Source organism: Sus scrofa, chromosome 5, assembly GCF_000003025.6.
Source record: "Sus scrofa isolate TJ Tabasco breed Duroc chromosome 5, Sscrofa11.1, whole genome shotgun sequence".
Taxonomy (NCBI): domain Eukaryota; kingdom Metazoa; phylum Chordata; class Mammalia; order Artiodactyla; family Suidae; genus Sus; species Sus scrofa.
The window spans coordinates 86,837,699-86,858,125 of NC_010447.5; the positions used below are offsets into that span (position 1 = coordinate 86,837,699).

Sequence of the window (20,427 nt, forward strand, 5' to 3'; positions counted from 1 at the left end):
GACTCCACCCTCCTTCCCTGCCTCTTTTCTGCTGACTGAACTTTTCCATTTTTCTCTCTGCTGAGGTTCAATCAAGGAAGCTCTATGCTCAGGAGTGACACTAGGTGCAGGGGCAACGTGCTGAACTGAGAACACTGGAATTAAGTGAAGGTCTGTATTTGGAGGAAGAGCCATCCCTCTACCCCACTCCAGCCCCTGCCCAGAATGCAAAAAACCAAGCAGGAATCTAAAAGAGTCCTCTTTGGGGAAATTTACCAGATGAAGAGAAAAGACCTACAGAACTGACATTTCGGCATCCTCCAGTGAAACTTCTGGCTCCTGCAGGAACCCTGCAATGAGGCCGCAAGTCAGTAAGTCTGACTCGGTATGTGCCTCAGTGCCTCAAACATGAATGGGGAGCCAGGGGTCACTAGACATAAAATGAAAGGTAGAGACCAAAACTAACATAAGAAAGGAGTTCAGAGAATCAGATATAAGATAGAGAACAGAAGAAAACTTCAATGAAACCATAAAATCCTCTGAGAGAAGAAGGCCAATATTGCAACTATGAAACAAGAACACAGTGCTATTAAAGTGGAGCAGAGAATAAGACACCTCTTAAAAATTAAAAAATATGATTGTGACAACGAAATAACTGATAAAAGATCTGAAATATAAAGTAAAGCGAAATTTAAAAACACAAATGGGGAGAAAAGATGAGAAAAGTAAACATTCAAACTAATAGGCTCAATATCTGAATAACAGAAATTCCAGAAAGTACAGAGATAATCAGAGGGAGGAAATTATCAAAGAAAAACATCTCCGTGAACAGAAGAATACACTTTACAAATTGAAAAGGGCACCCTAGGAACCCAGCCCAATGGATGAAAGACCCACACCAGGGTCCATCATGGAATTTCAAAACACAGGGGAAAGAGGGAGGAGCCCCATGGCTTCTGGAGGAAAAAAATCACAAAGGACCAGGAATCAGAATGGGAAGAGAATTCTCATCAGCAATGCAGGATTGCCAGAGATAATGAAACAATTTCTCCCACATTTTGAGGGAAAATAATTTCCAACCTAGGATTTTTATGCCTAGACAACAATGACTCAAGCATCAAAATGATGACCTTTTGTCAGACATCCGAGGTCTTTTTACCTCCTATGTGAGTGCAGGGTTCATCTCAGTCCATTCCAACCTTGTTAATCATCTCAGGGGACAGAAGTTATGGGATTGTTCCTTGGCCAAACTTGGATAGACTGCACTGACTCGTGATTAATGTAGCCTTGTTTAGGGTCTGAAACATACCAAGGGGCAGCCTGTGCCAGTCTGTCTGCATTTTTTTTTTTTTGTAGAAAATGTACATGTTGATGATTTACATATGGAATCTATTGTTATCTTCACTTCTATCATTGAGTCTGGTCCCATTGAGTTTTGTCTTTTTTTTTTTTTTAATAGTGTTAGTGTTTTATTATAAATACGTTTATCCCTAAATCTCATATTAATCTTTTTTAAAGTATAGCTGATTTACAGTATTGTGCCAGTTTACAGCATAGTGACCCAGTCATACATATATACGCATTCTTCTTCTCATACTACCTTTCATCATGGTCTAGCCCAAGAGACTGGATATAGTTCCCTGTGCTGTACAGAAGGAACTCATTGCTATTCATTCTAAATGTAACAGTTTGCAGCTACCAACCCCAAACTTCCTGGGCTTGACTACATGATCAGAGAGGCACAAAAGATGCCTCCTCAGAAATAATAGCAGCTTTCTTAAAATCAAGATATCTCACCACATTTTGGTAGTTTATGATCCATATATGACATGAACCACAGGTTCTTGACGTGTGTCCTGTGCAGCTGAGAGAGGACCCAGGAAGCTGCTCCTGGTAATCTCTAATGGCCATTTGTGCTATCTTGCTGTGCCTTATCCTTGACTAAAGCCCTCCATGATGCACTCTCTGGAGTCTGGTTCACAGAACCTCCTGCATACTCTTTCTTGGGAAGCTGAAAGAGGTGCTCATTCAACAGGAGAGGGCAAGTCAAGACAGAGAGAAATGTGGGACCCAGGGCATCCAAGTCAGAGACAGGGAGGAAGGAATTATTAGGAGGATGGAGAATGGGTTCTTAAAATGTTTTTTTTTTTTTTTTTTTTTTGGTCTTTTTTTTTTTTCCAGGGCCGTACCCGCAGCATATGGAGGTTCCCAGGCTAGGGGTCAAACCAGAGCTGTAGCCAGCGGCCTACACCACAGCCACAGCAACACGGGATCCGAGCCGCATCTGCGACCTACACCACAGGGCACGGCAACGCCGGGTACTCAACCCACTGAGCAAGGCCAGGGATCAAACCTCATGGTTCCTGGTCGGATTTGTTAACCACTGAGCCATGACGGGAACTCCTTAAGATGATTTTTGAACCATGAAAACAATTGGTCCGGTTTGGAGCATGTCTCTGAAGAAGGAAAGGGAAAAAGGAACTAAGAGATAAGCTGATGAGTTGGTCCACAGGGAGAAGGACGGTATAGTTCTTTGAAACCTTAGAAAGAATGAGAGATTCTAAAATACAGAGAACACTAAGCTAAACAAAAATGAGGCTTTTTTTTTTTTTTTCTTTTTCTTCAGGAAGGAAGAAAGAAAAGAAAGGATACCTCATTTGGCTCTGCTGTAATATTCACACAGTCACAATGTAAACACTATGGTTTAAGAATTATGATGGAACTCACTTAGGAGAATGGGCAGAGGAGAAGAGTGGGGGTGGGTGGGCAGAAGGTGACATTCGCCTTCTCTTCCACAGCAGTGTGTGAAGTTCATCACGTAGAGAAATCATCACATGAGCATGTAATTTAGATAAATGGGGGGGGGGGGCAGATAACCAAACAAAAAAGACTGAAAGACTGTAAAGGATGCATCTGAGGAGGGAGATTCAGAGATAAGGACAGTTATACGGAGAACTGTTCTTTATTCACTAGAAATCTTCCAAAATTTGATTTTTCAAACTTTGGAAAATTTGACAGAACATGTCTGAAAAGAAAAAGAAATGAGTCCCAGAGAGGTTAGCCCAAGATCGCACAGTGCTGCGTGGTGTTCGCTCTTGGTCTGTGTTTGTTAACCTTGGCTGGGCTAGCATGTAAAATCCCTGAGGACAGGAGTGATATCTTGTACTTTACTTTAGTAGTGCTTGCAGTCCCTGGTACAGGGTAATTAATATCTTTATATTTCTGAAATTTTCATTGCATTTGTTAAGAGCTCATGAAGCTCCTCAAAGCACGCTAGTGGAAAACTTGAAGTGGAAAACATGCTTTACATCGAAGCCCTGATAATGAACATGACTTTCTTCCTCCTCGAGCTGATACTTGTGAATGTTTCTGAGTACAATTTAAAGCCTTTCCTAACTGAACCTGGCACAGACAACTGGATTCAAAGTATAAAAGTCTGAAATCGGAAGGAACAAAGTAGGGCAGTGGTTAAACAGTACAACTGAGCTCACTTGTCTGCTGTTGTGGCTTGAGCTCTGGAGCCAGGGTGCCTGGGTTTGCCTCCACCATTCCTTGAGTGTGTGATCTTGGGAAAATTATTAAAACACTGTGCCTCTGCTTCTCCTTTGTACAATGGAGATTTGGTCAAAGCCCCATGCCCTGGATCGGAGTGAGGATTCAGCGAGCCAGGGTGTAGTGCCTGGAGCAGTAGTTAAACCTGTATTGTTGTCATTTTTAGCCCCATGATCATTCCTGGCTCCTTACCCTACCTGGGTACCTCATTTTCCAGATTCTCTTAGACCTGCTGCTAATCCCAACCAGCTTCCCAACAGATCCCCAGCCTGTCCTCATCAAATCCACTTAGTTCTTAGTTGAGAGTGGTGCTTAGTTCTATTCCCAACTTGTCCTTACTCCTCAGGGATAAGTTATATCACCTTGCTTACTCAGGAATGGATTCCTTAGGAGGCCAAACATTTCCAATGCTTCCTAACTCACTTCGGAAAAGATTTTTTTTTTCCCCCAATGGAAAAGAAGTGATAAGGTTTTGACAAACACTGAGCAATACTATATTTTAAACCATCTCCTATGTACATCATGATCAAGTGGGATTTCTCTCAGGGATTTAAGGATGGTTCAGTATCTGCAAATCAATCAATGTGATGCACCACATCAACAAATTGAAGAATAAATATCATTTATTATCTCAATAGATGCAGAAAGAGCTTTTGATAAATTCAACATCCATTTATGATGAAAAAACCTCAACAAAGTGGGTATAGAGAGAACATACCTCAACATAATAAAGGCAATATATGATAAATTTAGGACTAAAATCACATTCAATAGTGAAAAGCTAAAAGCTCTTCCTCTAAGAGCAAGACAAGTCAAGGATGCCCAATATAATTATTTTTATTCAACACAGTATTTGAAGTCTTAGGCACATCAATCGGATAAGAAAAATAGTTGGGAGGTATCTAAATTGGAGAAGAAGAGGTAAAACTGCCCTTGCTTGCAGATACATGATAACTATATATAGAAATCCTAAAGATGCCACACACACACACACACAAACTACTAGAACCAATAAGGAAATTCCATGAAGTTGCAGGATATAAAATTAATATACTGGTATATATTGTACTTCTATACACTAAAAAATTAAGAAAACAATCCCATTTACAATTATATCAAAAAGAATAAAACATCTAGGAATAAACCTAACCAAGGAGGTTAAAGACCTGCACTCAGAAAACTATAAGCTATTGATGAAATTTATCAACACAAACAAATGGGAAGATATTCATGGACTAAAAGAATTGTTAAAATGACCATACCACCCAAGAAAATCTACAGACTCAATGCAATCCCCATCAAAATGCCAATGGTGTTTTTCACAGAACTAGTACAAATAACTCTCAGATCTTTACAGAACCAGAAGAGACTTCAAACAGCCAAAATAATCCCAAGAAAGAAGAACAAAGCTGGAAGTATTATGCTCCCTAATTTAAAATTCTACTACAAAGCTATAGCAACAGAAAGAGTATGGTACTGGCACAAAAACAGATACACAGATCAATGGAACAAAACAGCCCAGAAATGCGGTCAATTAATCTACAACAAAGGAGGCAAGAATATACAATGAGGAAAAGACAACCTCTTCAATAAATGGTGTTGGGAAACCTGGACAGCCACATGCAAAAGAACCAAACTGGACAACTCTCTCCCCTCATAACAAAAATAAACTCAAAGTGGACTAAAGACTTAAATGTAAGTCCTGAAACCATAAAACCCCTAGAAAGAAACACAGGCAATATGCTCTTTTACATTGGTCTTAGTAATATTTTTTTGGATCCATCTCCTGAGGCAAGAGATTTCAAAAAGGAAATATAAACAACTGAGATTATATCAAACTAGAAAAACTTTTCACAATGAAGGAAACTATCAACAAATTAAACACAGCATATTGAATGCGAGAAGATATGCGCAAGTGATATATCTGATAAGGCTTTAGTATCCAAAATATACAAAGAACTCATACAGCTCAACCTCAAAAAAAAAAAGCAACAAACAGCCTGACAGACAGAGAACCTGAGTAGATATTTTTCCAAAGAAGACAGGCAGATGACCAATAGGCACATAAAAAATGCTCAATATCAATAATTATTAGGGAAAGGCAAACCAAAACCATAATGAGATATCACCTCACACCTGACAGAATGGCTATTATAAAAAAGACAACAAATAACAAGTGTTGATGAGGATGGGGAGAAAAAGGAACCCTATACACTGCTGGTAGAAATGTAAATTGGTGCAGCTGCTATAGAAAACAGTATGGAGGTTCCTCAAAATGTATGAATAGGAGCTCCCGCTGTGGTGGCATCTTGGGAGCCACTGGGATGCAGGTCCGATCTCCAACCTAGCACAATGGGTTAGAGATCTTGTGTTGCCACAGCTGAGATTTAGGTTGAGACTGTGGTTCTAATCTGATCCCTGGCCCTAGAGCTCCATATGCTGTGGGGTGGCCAAAAATGACCCCCCCCCCAAGAAAAATATAAATAGAACCACCATATGATCCAACAATTCCACTTCTTGAAAAAACACTATTTCAAAAAGAATATACCTAAATACAGAAATTAATGGGAATACATTAATAGTAGGAGACTTCACCACCCCGCTCACATCAATGGACAGATCCTCTAGACAAAATCAGTAAGGCAACAGAGATCCTAAATGACACAATAGAAAAGTTAGGCTTAATTAACATTTTCAGAACATTACATCCAAAAAAATCAAAATATACTTTTTTTTTCAAGTGGACATGGAACATTCTCAAGGATTTACATACCGGGGCACAAAACTAATGTCAACAAACTTAAGAGTATAGAAATTATTTCAAGTATCTTCTCTGACCAAAATGGCATGAAACTAGAAATCAACCATAGGAAAAGAAATAAGAAAAAACTGACAACATGGAGATTAAACAATTAAATATCCAGGAATAAACCTGACTAAAGAGGTGAAAGATATATGCTGAGAACTATAAAACATTAATCAAGGAAATTAAAGAGGATTCAAACAAATGGAAAGATATTCCATACTCCTGGGTTGGAAAAATTAATATCAGAAAAATGGCCACACGACCCAAAGCAATCTACAGATTCAATGCAATTCCTATCAAATTACCCAGGACATTTTTCACAGAACTAGAACAAACAATCCAAAAATTTATATGGAACCATAAAAGACCCAGAATTGCCAGAGCAATTCTGAGGAACAAGAACCAAGCAGGAGGCGTAACTCTCCCAGACTTCAGGCAATATTACAAAGTCACAGTCATCAAGACAGTGTGGTACTAATACCAAAACAGACATACAGACCAATGGAACAGAATAGAGAACGCAGAAATAAACCCAGACACCTATGGTCAATTAATCTTTGACAAAGGAGGCAAGATTATAAAATGAGAAAAAGTTGTTTTTTAGCAAGTGGTGCTGGGAAAACTGGACAGCTGCATGTAAGTCAATGAAAACTAGACCATACCCTCACACCATACACAAAAATAAACTCAAAATGGCTTAAAGACTTAAACATAAGACACCATCCTAGAAGAGAACATAGGCAAAACATTCTCTGACAACAACCTTACAAATATTTTCTTAGGTCAGTCTCCCAAAGCAACAGAAATGAAAACAAAAGTAAGCCCAAAGGACCTAAACAAACTGACAAGCTTTTGTACAGCAAAGGAAACCAAAAAGAAAACAGAAAGACAACTTACAGAATGGGAGAAAATAGTTTCAAATGATGCAACTGACAAGGGCTTAATCACTAAAATATACCAAGATCTTACACAACTCAATGAAAAAATAAAAACCAACGACCCAATTGAAAAATAGGCAAGAGCTGAATAGATATTTCTCCAAAGAGGATATACAAATGGCTAATAGGCACATGAAAAAATGCTCAACATCACTAATTATTAGAGAAATGCAAATCAAAACTACTATGACGTATCACTTCACACCAGTCAGAATGGCCATCATTAACAAGTCAATAAATAACAAATGCTGGAGAGGGTATGGAGAAAAGGGAACCCTCCTGCACTCTTGGTGGGAATGTAAGCTGGTACAGCCACTATGGAAAACAGTATGGAGGTACCTCAGAAAACAAAATATAGAACTACCACATGATCCAGCAATCCCACTCTTGGGAATATATCCGGACAAAACTTTCATTGAAAAAGATACATTCATCCCTATGTTCACTGCAGCACTATTCACAATAGTCAAGACATGGAGACAACCTAAATGTCCATTGACAGATGAATGGATTAAGAAGATGTAATATATATTTACACAATAGAATACTACTCAGCCATAAAAAAGAAAAAAAGTGCCATTTGCAGCAGCATGGTTGGAACTAGAGACTCTCATACTAAGTGAGGTAAGTCAGAAAGAGGAAGACACATACCATATGATATCATTTATATCTGGAATCCAATAAATGGCACAAATGAACCTTTCTACAGGAAAGAAAGAAACTCATGGACTTGGAGAACAGACTTGCGGTTGCCGGGCAGTAGGAAGCAGGGGAGGGAGTTGGATGGATTGGGATTCTGGTGTTATTAGATGCAAAATTTTGCCTTGGAGTGGATAAGCAATGAGGTCCTGCTGTATAGCGTAGGGAACTCTTTCTAGTCACTTGACGGAACATGATGGAGGATAATGTGAGAAAAAGAATACATATATATATACAGACATACACACACACACACATGTATGGGGTCATTTTGCTGTACAGTAGCAATTGACAGAATACTGTAAAATCAACTATAATGGAAAAACTTAAAATCTTAAAAAATATACCAATGAACTATTAGTCATGAAAAAAGAATGAGATCTTGCCATCTGGGACAATATGGATAGAATTATAGGGTATTATGCTAAGTGAAATGTCAGACAGAGCAAGACAAATACCATGTGATTTCACCTATGCAGGTATCTAAAAAAGAATAAAAAGATCAAATATAACAAAATAGAAACAGACCCATAGATAAGACAGATGCCAGAAGAGAGAGGTTTTGGGAGATGAGTGAAATAAATTTACAAAATAAATCAGTCACAGGGATGATACAACATAGGGAATATAGTCAACCTTGTAACACCCTTGTAAGTGACAGATGATGACTAGACCTTTCATGGTGATCATTTTGTAATGTATAAAAATATGGAATCATTATGTTATGTACCCGAAACTAATATACTATTGTAAATCAATTATACTTCAATTTTTTAAAAAAAGAAAAAATTTATCTTGTCAGCCCAGGAATGGTGAAAGAAGAATGGTCTCTGAGTTACAGATTCCCTCACTTCCAAGTTGATAACATTGGGCTCCTGCTTTTATTAGGACTTGGTATTTTTTTTTCCCAGGAACCCTAACTCATCCTTCGCATCCTATCAGGCCTGAACTTGTCTTGAACGCACAGCCTGCTTGCTTGGGACCCTGAAATAGAGTCTTGCTCTTCTTCTTTTTTTTCCTTTTTATCTTTTTAAAAATTTTTTTATCATTTATATATATATATATATTTTCTACTGTACAGCATACAGTTACACATACATGTATACATTCTTTTTTCTCACATTACATGTTCCATCATAAGTGACTGGACAGAGTCTCTTAGGGGTATAAAGACCTCCGGAAAAGAGCACTGGCTTCATATTTTTTTGTTCCCAGACTTGATGGACCTCTGAATAAACTTATCTTCAAGAACTATTTCAATTCTAACCAAATTTGTGTTTTCACTTGCCAGATGGAGTCGTGCTTTTTAGTGCTTTGCTAGATCAGACTTCTTCCATTTGATCATGCTTGTCTGCCTACAGGTTCTGTGGCCTCTGAAGAACATGCCTTGGACTGTCTAGCTGCCCTCAGTAAAACGGCCTTTGAAGTTGTTTGCTTTCTTCCAGCTCAGGTCTCACAGGCCAAAAGAAGGGCCAGCAACTGATGCTTTACTGCCGCTCTGCCCTGCTGGCTCTGAGTTGTCTTCCTTGAGCCTGATCAAGGTACAAACACAATTGAAGTCTCATTCTGAACCTCAGAGGGGCTGACTTGCAATCCAAAGCATCCTACTGGGAACCCTGGATGCTAAATCTAGCAAGAATATGAAGTAGGTTAAAGCTAACGTTCCTAAGGTATAATCTTGAGATAAATGTGAACCATCAAACCTTTGGTCACAGTTATATCTCTTTAAAGCTAAGCTGAAGTCCTACGTCTCTCTGACTTAACTTAGCCATTCTTTTTTTTTTTTTTTTTAAATTTTATTTTCCCACTGTACAGCAAGGGGGTCAGGTTATCCTTACATGTATACATTACAATTACAGTTTTTCCCCCACCATTTCTTCTGTTGCAACATGAGTATCTAGACATAGTTCTCAATGCTATTCAGCGGGATCTCCTTGTAAATCTATTCTAGGTTGTGACTGATAAGCCCAAGCTCCCGATCCCTCCCACTCCCTCCCCCTCCCATCAGGCAACCACAAGTCTCTTCTCCAAGTCCATGATTTTCTTTTCTGAGGAGATGTTCATTTGTGCTGGATATTAGATTCCAGTTATAAGTGATATCATATGGTATTTGTTTTTGTCTTTCTGGCTCATTTCACTCAGTATGAGATTCTCTAGTTCCATCCATGTTGCTGCAAATGGCATGATGTCATCCTTTTTTATGGCTGAGTAGTATTCCATCGTGTATATATACCACATCTTCCGAATCCAATCCTCTGTCGATGGACATTTGGATTGTTTCCATGTCCTGGCTATTGTGAATAGTGCTAACTTAGCCATTCTTTACAACTATTTTTAATGTCAGTATCTGGGAAGCTCATTAAAATGATAGTCCCTGGCAGCATCTTTTTTTTTTTTTTTTTTTTTTTTTTTGCTATTTCTTGGGCCGCTCCCACGGCATATGGAGGTTCCCAGGCTAGGGGTCCAATCGGAGCTGTAGCCACCGGCCCACACCAGAGCCACAGCAACGCGGGATCCGAGATGCATCGGCAACCTACACCACAGCTCACAGCAACGCCGGATCGTTGACCCAATGAGCCAGGGCAGGGACCGAACCCGCAACCTCATGGTTCCTAGTCGGATTCGTTAACCACTGCGCCACGACGGGAACTCCCCCTGGCAGCATCTTTAGTATCCGTCCTTTGCAGATACTGAAATTGTTGAAAAGATATTTAGTTTGTAAAGATGTTCCAGGGGATAACGTGATGGGGTTCTAGTACATTCTACTAAAGGTAATTTTGTTAAATAGGGGAATATAATTTCTACCACCTATACTTAAGAAGTTAAATTTTTCCAAGTTATAAAGTATCATATCATGAAAATAAATATAGCCCTTTGAATTATCTAAACATTTTTATCTCCAAATCCCCAGTCCTCAGATTTCTCCTTTGCTGTCACTGGCATCCTTTAGTTGCTACTGGCATTTCTGATTCGGTGCAATGGGTAAACCGAAGTGACCTGAGAAGGTGAATCATATGATGTTAACTTGCACAGTTATTCAGTGACCATCTAGGTCCCTGAAAATTCCAAAGCTCCAAGTCAGGTATTAATTTCACTACTCACTACCATCTTACCTAGAGTTTGGAAGGGCCCTCAACCAGGACTATCAACTGAGGACACAACATAACACCGTACCCTGGTGTGCTGACTTGGAGACAGATTGCTCCTATCCCGACTCCTTGCCAGCTAGCATCCCTCCATCCGGTGTCTCAGTTTCCTCCTTCATAAAATGGGACAAATTACAATACCCAGCCCTTTGTAGCCATCTGTTCTGCATCTGCAGATTCAACAAACCGTGAATCAAAAGATGTTTCTAAAAATTCAGAAAGTTCCAAAAAGCAAAACTTGAATTTGCCATGTGCTGGCAACTATCTACATAACATTTACACTGTATTGGATATTATAAGTAATGGGGATGTGATTTAAGGTATACAGGAGAATGTGCATAGCTTAACTGCAAATACTATGCCATTTCACACAAGGGTCTTGAGCTCCCGCGCATTTTGGTATCGGAGGGGATCCCGAACGATCCCCTGTGGATACTGAGGGATGGCTACACCTACTTCATAGAGTCATGAAGTGAATGAAATAAGATACATGGAACACACTGAGCTCTAGGTAGGTGTTCATTTTTGCTATTATCTTAGGTTTCATGAGCTTCAGCCAGTTTTTCCAACATTTAACTCTACACTAAAGGAGTAAAATAAGGAACAGATGAATGCTCAAATATATGACTGTTTAAATCATCAAGCAAATGTCACTGTTATCTTCTGAAAAGGTGGACTCTTAGTTCTGAGAAGACCCAGCCCTCCCGAGTCAGTGTTTCCTGATGTTTTGAAAACTGTGATTTCATGGCAGCAACTGCATGTTTTATCATGACTTGATACATACATACTTACTGTTAAAGGGAAAAATTGTCCCTGAACTAAGAAATAGGAAAACCGTGTGTTCTCTGTCTCTGCTTACGGCTTACCAAAATCACTCAAGCAACCTGTTTAAGTCAGAATTTGTTAGATGGTGCGCTGCTTCTGATCTCTGCCTGACACCAGTTCATGTGTCCACGCTAATTGTCAGACATGATTGTTGATGCATGAAACCTTGTTATTCTAATTATCAGCCACAGATGCAGTCCTAGCATTAACTTCCCAGATCATCCTGCCTTAGACTGATAGGGATGTGATATCTCTATGACCTTGTGGAACAAACTTTATGCTTTGTTCCTCATTTTTTTAACTGGTTGGGTAAACATTCTGCTTCTCAACGGTGCAATTCTTCTATTTCCATACCCTTTCTGAATGGAACACTCTTTCATCACTCTGCTGGTTTTCTTGCCAGCAAGTAAACAAATTCTGACATGTGCTGAATGTCAATCTATCTAAGAAAGCTTCTTTTTAACAGTATCTATCATGAAACAAAAGTTTCAGAAAACACATTTTCACTTACTCTATGTGATGCATTCTGATATTACCTTCTTATATTTAGTTTCTTTGTAAAAAATACTACTCCTGACCCACCATGCTGACTGCATGACCTATGACTATTCTTGAAATTGCAATTTGAAAACGACTGCACTAAATTCCCCCAAAGAGACCATGGATTTATTATTTTTAAATATATAGGGAGTGTCTGGCAAGGATTTGACTTGGAAAGGGTGGGAAGGAGAGTAGTTTCAAAATGTGAGAAATAACTTTAAGTGTTTCTGGGGAGTGATCCGTTCAATTTTCTCTTTTTCGTATGAGTAGGAGGGATGTATAATTGACCAAGAGTGAGCAGCAGGTTGCCACCCGGAGGGAGCAGAATGAATGGGCAGTTAGTTGGGAGAAGATGCTTGAGAGCAGAGGCGGGCCCGGGGGTTTCACCATCTGACACAGGTCACATGAATTAAGGAGGAGCAGAAGCTATCAGAGGCACAGCTAGAGGGAATAGCACTCAAGAGCTGGGGAGTGCAGCAGCAGACCACTGCAGGGGGCAAACAAGCAAACAAACATACAAAAACAACAAAAAACCCAACCAGATAAAAAGTGCTGAACAGGGCAAAACCATATGGCAAATGTTTTATGGGAAGAAGCCTGAGGCTCTTCTTAGAGCCATAATCAAAAGAATGCTAGAGTGGCAGGTTCCTCTGCAAAAGGCTAGTGACCAACTGTCCTATTTTTCTTAAAAGCTTGACCCCTCTTCAAAACTCTCCCATAATATGAATCTTTGTTCTTTCTCCAAGAGTTCAGGCCCATATTGAACTGCTCCCAAATATCCCCAAATCCTCTCCAACTAGCCCTATTGCAATGGCTATGCATGCATATGAACACAGATATGAATAAACAGAGTCAGAGAAAGATATTAAGCATTAAAATAAGGAGTTATGTATGTGATAGAAATTTGTAAACATTTAGAGACAAAACTAAATTTTTTTCTGCTGTGCACTTTAATTTGCTGGTTAGGTACAGTCTACTCTCTTTTCTGTATACTGTTGGCAGCTAGGGTATCTAAAGAAGATATTGTTGGTAAACTTTAAAAGGTGCTTTAAAATAATTCCTACCAAGTGTACTACCTATTTGATGTTATTAAATTTTTTTTTGTTTCTATTTTTTGGTTTGTTTTATTTTTAAAAATCATTTATTTATATATTTTTTTCTTTGTACAGCATGGTGACACAGTTACACATACATGTAAACATTCTTTTTCTCACGTTACATGTTCCATCGTAATTGACTACACAGACTTCCCAGTGCTACACAGCAGGATCCCATTGCTAATCCATCCTGAAGGCAACATTCTGCATCTATTTACCCCAAGCTCCCAGTCCCTCCCACTCCCTCCCCTTCCCCCCCGGCAACCACAAATCTGTTCTCCAAGTCCATGATTTTCTTTTCTGTGGAAAGGTTCATTTGTCCTGTATATTAGATTCCAGATATAAGTGATACCATATGGTATTTGTCTTTCTCTTTCTGACTTACTTCACTCAGGATGAGAGTCTCTAGTTCCATCCATGTTGCTACAAATGACATTATGTCATTCTTTTTTATGGCAGAGTAGTATTCCATGGTGTATATATACCACATCTTCCTGAACCAATCATCTATCAGTGGACATTTGGGTTGATTCCATGTCTTGGCTATTGTGAATAGTACTGCAATGAACACGCAGGCACATGTGTCTTTTTTAAGCAAAGTTTTGTCCGGATATATACACAAGAGTGGGACTGCTGGGTCATAGGGTAGTTCTATGTATAGTTTTCTAAGGCACCTCCATACCGTTCTCCATAGTGGTTGTACCAGCTTACATTCCTACCAACAGTTGAGGAGGCATCCCTTTTCTCCAGACCCCCTCTAGCATTTGTTATTTGTGGACTTATTAATGATAGCCATTCTGACTGGTGTGAGGTGGTATCTCATGGTAGTTTTGATTTGCATTTCTCTAGTAACCAGTGATATTGAGCATTGTTTCAAGTGCTTGCTGGACATCTGTATATCTTCTTGTTGGCTTTTTTGCTGTTGAGTTGTATAAGTTGCTTGTGTATTTTAGAGATTAGGCCCTTGTCAGTTGCATTTGAAACTATTTTCTCCCATTCCGTAAGTTGTCTTTTTGCTTTCTTTTTGGTTTCCTTTGCTGTGCGAAAGCCTGTCAGTTTGATTAGGCCCTATTGGTTTATTTTTGCTTTTATTTCTGTTGCCTTGGGAGAATGACCTGAGCAAACATTTGCAAGGTTGACATCAGAGAATGTTTTGCCTATGTTCTCTTCCAGGAGTTTGTTGGTGTCTTGTCTTATATTTAAGTCTTTCAGCCATTTTGAGTTTATTTTCGTGCATGGTGTGAGGGTGTGTTCTAGTTTCACTGATTTGCATGCAGCTGTCCAGTTTCCCCGCAATACTTGCTGAATAGACTGTCTTTTTCCCATTTTATGTTCTTGCCTCCTTCATTGGAGATTAATTGACCATAGGTGTCTGGGTTTATTTCTGCGTTCTCTATACTGTTCCATTGGTCTGTCTGTCTGTTTTGGTACCAGTACCAGACTGTCTGGATTATTGTTGCTTTGTAATATTGCCTGAAGTCTGGGAGAGTTATGTCTCCTGTTTGGTTCTTGTTCCTCAGAATTGCTCTGGCAATTCTGGGTCTTTTATGGTTCCATATAAATTTTTGGATTGTTTGTTCTAGTTCTGTGAAAAATGTCCTGGGTAATTTGATAGGAATTGCATTGAATCTGTAGATTGCTTTGGGTAGTGTGGCCATTTTTCTGATAAGTAATTTTTCCAACCCAGGAGTATGGAATATCTTTCCATTTCTCTACATCTTTTTAAATTTTCTTGATTAATGTTTTATAGTTCTCAGCATATAAGTCCTTTACCTCCTTGGTCAGGTGCATTCCCAGGAATTTGATTTTTTGGGGGTGCAATTTTAAAAGGTATTGTATTTCTGTATTCCTTTTCTAATATTTCATTGTTAGTATACAGAAATGCGACTCATTTCTGAATGTTAATCTTATATCTTGCTACCTTGCTGAATCTGTTGTTCAGTTCAAGTAGTTTTTGGGTTGAGTCCTTAGGGTTTTCTATATATAGTATCATGTCGTCTGCATACAGTGACAGTTTTTCTGTTCCAGATTTTCAAGGGAAGGCTTTTAGCTTTTCTCCATTAAGTATTATATTTTCTGTGGGTTTGTCATAAATGGCTTTGATTATGTTAAGGAATGTTCCCTCTGTACCCACTTTGGTAAGAGTTTTTATCATGAAGGGATGTTGGACTTTGTTAAATGCTTTTTCTGCATCTACTGAGATGATCATGTGGTTTTTGACTTTTCTTTTGTTAATGTGGTGTATGATGTTGATTGATTTACGTATGTTGAACCATCCTTGTGAACCTGGGATGAATCCCACCTGGTCGTGGTGTATGATCTTTTTGATATGTTGTTGGATTTGGTTGGCTAAAATTTTGTTGAGAATTTTTGTATCTATATTCATCAAAGATATTGGCTGATAGTTTTCTTTTTTGGTGGTATCTTTGTCTGGTTTTGGAATTAGGGTGATGGTGGCATCATAGAATGTCTTTGGGTCTGTTCCTTCTTCTTCAACCTTTTGAAAAAGTTTAAGGAGGATGGGTTTAAGTTCCTCTTTGTATGTTTGGTAGAATTCTGCTATGAAGCCATCTGGTCCTGGACTTTTATTTTTAGGGGGTATTTCTATGACATATTCAATTTCATTTTTAGTGATTGGTCTGTTCAGTTGGTCTATTTCTTCTCGATTCAGTTTTGGCAGGCTGTAGGTCTCTAGAAAGATGTCCATTTCTTCTAGGTTGTGAATTTGTTGGCATATAATTGTAGATAGTATTCTCTCATCGTGTTTTGTATTTCTGTTGTATGCATTGTGATTTCTCTTTTTCATTTCTCATTTTGTTTATTTGGGTTTTTTCTCTCCTCTTCTTGGTGAGCCTAGCCAGAGATTTGTCTATTTTGTTTTCCTTTTCAAAGAACTAGCTCTTGGTTTGATTGATTTTGTCTATTGTTTTTTGAATCTCTATTTTATTGATTTCCTCTTTGATCTTTATGATTTCCTTCCTTCTTTTGACTTTAGGTTTTGCTTGTTCTTCTTTTTCTAATTCATTCAGGTGGTGGGTTAAGTTGCCGATTTGAGATTTTTCTTCTTGAGGAAGGCCTATATTGCTAGGAACTTCCCTCTGAGCACTGCTTTTGCAGTATCCCATAGATTTTGAGTGGTTGTGTCTTCATTATTATTTGTCTTGAGGCATTTTTTAATTTCCTTCTTGATTTCCTCATTGACCCACTGGTTTTTTAGTAACATGTTGTTTAGTCTCCATGTAGTAGGTTTTTTTCTCACTTCTTTTGTTATTAAATTTTGAAACAGAATAATAATGTAAAAATCACTTCATATACTACTAATAACAATAAATGAAAGGACTTAATCTCCAAAATATACAGAAAACTCATACAGTTCAACAACAATAAAAAACAAACAAATTGAAAAGTGGGCAGACAACTTAAATAGACATTTCTCCAAAGAAGTCATAACGATGACCAGTAGGCACATGAAAAGATGCTCAATATCACTAATTATTGGAGAAATGCAAATCAAAACCACAATGAGATACTACCTCACACCGGTCAGGATGGCCATAATTAATAAATCTAGAAGAATGTGTGGAGAAAAAGGAACCCTCCTACACTCTTGATGGGAATGTAAATTGGTACAACCACTATGGAGAACAGTATGGAGGTTCCTCAGAAAACTAAATATAGAACTACCATATGACCCAGCAAAACCACTCCTGGGCATATATCTGTACAAAATTATAGTTCAAAAAGATACATGCACCCCTATGTTCATAGCAGCACTATTCACAATAGCCAAGACATGGAAACAACATAAATATCCATCAACAAATGAATGGATTAAAAGATGTGGTACCTATATACAGTGGAATACTACACAGCCATAAAAAGAATCAATTAACACCATTTGCAATGATGTGGATGCAACTAGGGATTCTCATACTAAGTGAAGTAAGTCAGAAAGAGAAAGACAAATACCATAGAATATCACTGATTTGTGGAATCTAAAATATGGCACAAATGAACCTATCTACAAACAGAAACAGACTCACAGACATGGAGAACAGACTTACGGCTGCCAAAGAGAGTCAGGGGAGAGAGTAGGATGGACTGGGAGTTTGGGGTTAGTAGATATAAATTATTACATTTAGAATGGTTAAGCAATGAGGTCCTACTGTATAGCACAGGGAACTATATCCAATCTCTTGAGATAGATAATGATGAAAGATAATATAAGAAAAAGGAATGTGTGTGTGTGTATATATACATGAGTGTGTGTATATATTTGTCACTTTGCTGTACAGAAGAAATTGGCACAACACTGTCAATCAAACATGGTCTAATAAAAAAAATAAATGACAACTATTTAAGAGTTTATATGACTATTTCTAGTTACAGATAAGGGTAAAACCATGATATAGAAAAGTTAACTAATCTACTGAAGATCACAAAGACAGAGCTGGGATTTGAACCAGGTAGTCTGATTTGCTCAATTCCAAGGGTTCTAGAGTCTGGGCTCTTAACCATTACACTAATGTAAGCAAAATAAATAAAAAGAAAACCATTTCCAGTAAAACTGTGCAAAGAGAAGGTCTCAAAAGTGGCTCGTGAAAGAGGTCAGAATTTTGGGGTGGGGGCAAACTGGCGTCATATGGAAGTTCCCAGGCTAAGAGGTCAAATCAGAGCTGTAGCTGTCAGCATACACCACAGCCACAGCAATGCTGGGATCCAAGCTGCATCTGTGATCTACACCACAGCTCACACAATGCTTGATCCTTAACCCACTAAGCAAGGCCAGGGGCTGAACCTGCTTCCTCATGGATGCTAGTCAGGATCATTACCAGTGAGCCACCATAGGAACTCCTGAGATTAGAATATTTTTAAAGCAACATCAGTTCAACTCACAACAGCAACAATGGAAATGAATAGATGACATTTTCAATCTACTTAAAGAAAATATTTTCCAATCCTGTATTCTCTACTCCATAAAAATTTATATCACAAATAAATGTAAAACAATTTTATCATGCAAAAAAAAAATTGAGAGTGTCTGCCTCCAGAAGATGCTCACCAAAAGAAATTCCAAAATATGCACTTCAACAGAAAGAAGTGATGCTAAGTGAAATGTCTAAAATGCAAGAGAGGGCATAGAAAACAAAGTGAATGGGGAGTATGTAGAAAATTCTAAAGGAAAATAACTTTTTTTTGTCTTTTTAGGGCTGCACCCATGGCATGTGGAAGTTCCCAGGCTAGGGGTCAGATCAGAGCTGCAGCTGCCAGAGCCACAGCACCACAGCCACAGCAATGCTGGATCTGAGCTGCATTTGCGACCTACACCACACATCACCGAATGTCAGGTCCTTTCCCACTGAGCAAGGCCAGGGATTGAAACAGCATCCTCATGGATACTAGTCAGGTTTGTTATTGCTGAGCCATGATGGGAACTCCAAAAATAACTTTTATAAAACAATTAAAATAACTATTTTGGGTTAAAAAAGAAAATGTTCAATATCACATAAGTCATTAGAGGAATAAAGATATTCATTAATTTTAGATTTTGGTAAGTATATATAGTTGTCCTGAGGGCAATCACTAAAAGCACTGAAAAAGAGTGCACAATTTCAAAATTCAGAGAGGAAAAATAATTGAAACTAATCCAAAAGAAGGGAGAAAGACAGAAAATCTGAGAAAACAGAAAATCTAAGACAAGTAGAAACACAAAATAATATCATACATTTAAAACCAAATATGTTAGTATTTACATTAAGTGTAAATGGATTAACGTCAGTCAAAATACAGTAATGTCAGGTTGTGTTTTAAAATATTCAAGTGTATACCTTTAATAAAAAATACAATTAAAACATAAGTACACCAAAGCAAAATGTTGGAAAAAGAAATATTATGAAAATAACCACAGGAAAGTCATTTTCCTCTAGTAATATCAAACACAGCAGCCTTTGTGAGGGAAGAAGCATTATTATGAAAATGTTAGAAGTCACTTCAAAATGACAACATACTGAATTCATCAGGAAGTCACAATACTTAGCAATCTGATTATACCTAAGAACAAAGCCCCTGATTATACAAAGCAAAATTTGACAGAACTATAAGAAGAAAAAAAAATAACAATCTTAGAGATTTGAATGCTCAAATCTTAGTATAGTTGACCCTTGAACAACATGGGTTTGAACCGCACATGTCCTACTCTAGGAGAATTTTTTCGATAAATACTTTCTGTTTCACCATACAATCCACAGTTGGTGGAATCCACAGACGTGGATGTGGAGCACCAACTATGAAGTCACACATAGATTTTCCATCATGTAGAAGGTCAGCACCCTGACTCCTGTGTTGCTCAAGAGTCAACCATAATTGATTTAAAAAAATAAAAAGGCAAGCAAAAATAGAAACATCCGCGAGAATATAGAATATCTGAACAAAACGACACAAACTGACCTACTGGACATATCTGAACGCTGCCTCAACAACTGAAGAGAGCACATTCTCTTTAAGAGCAACGGAGTGGTTATACAATAAACACTTTCCTGGATAAAAAGAGCAAGTTCCAACCAATATCACTCATACACAGCATTTGTTATTACCACAGAACAACACAATCTAGGAGTAAACAACAGAACATAACTATGTAAACTTTATATAGTTTGTAGTTAAAAAAAAAAAAACACACAGGTTGAAATGACCCTTAAGTCAAAGAAAAAATCGTAATGGAAATTTAAAAAGTTATTGTAAGCAAAAGATGATGGCAATACTACAGTGAAAATTGTGGGACAAAACCAAATCAATGTTTAGAGAGAAGTTTACAGCCTTAAATTGCAAATATCAGGGGAAAAAAA

The 20,427-nt window shown here is 38.1% G+C and overlaps 1 protein-coding gene across 1 annotated transcript in view; it reads right to left on the reverse strand.

Moving 5' to 3' along the window:
• CFAP54 (cilia and flagella associated protein 54) overlaps positions 1–20,427 on the reverse strand; it is a 310,179-nt gene that overhangs the window by 45,256 nt on the left and 244,496 nt on the right.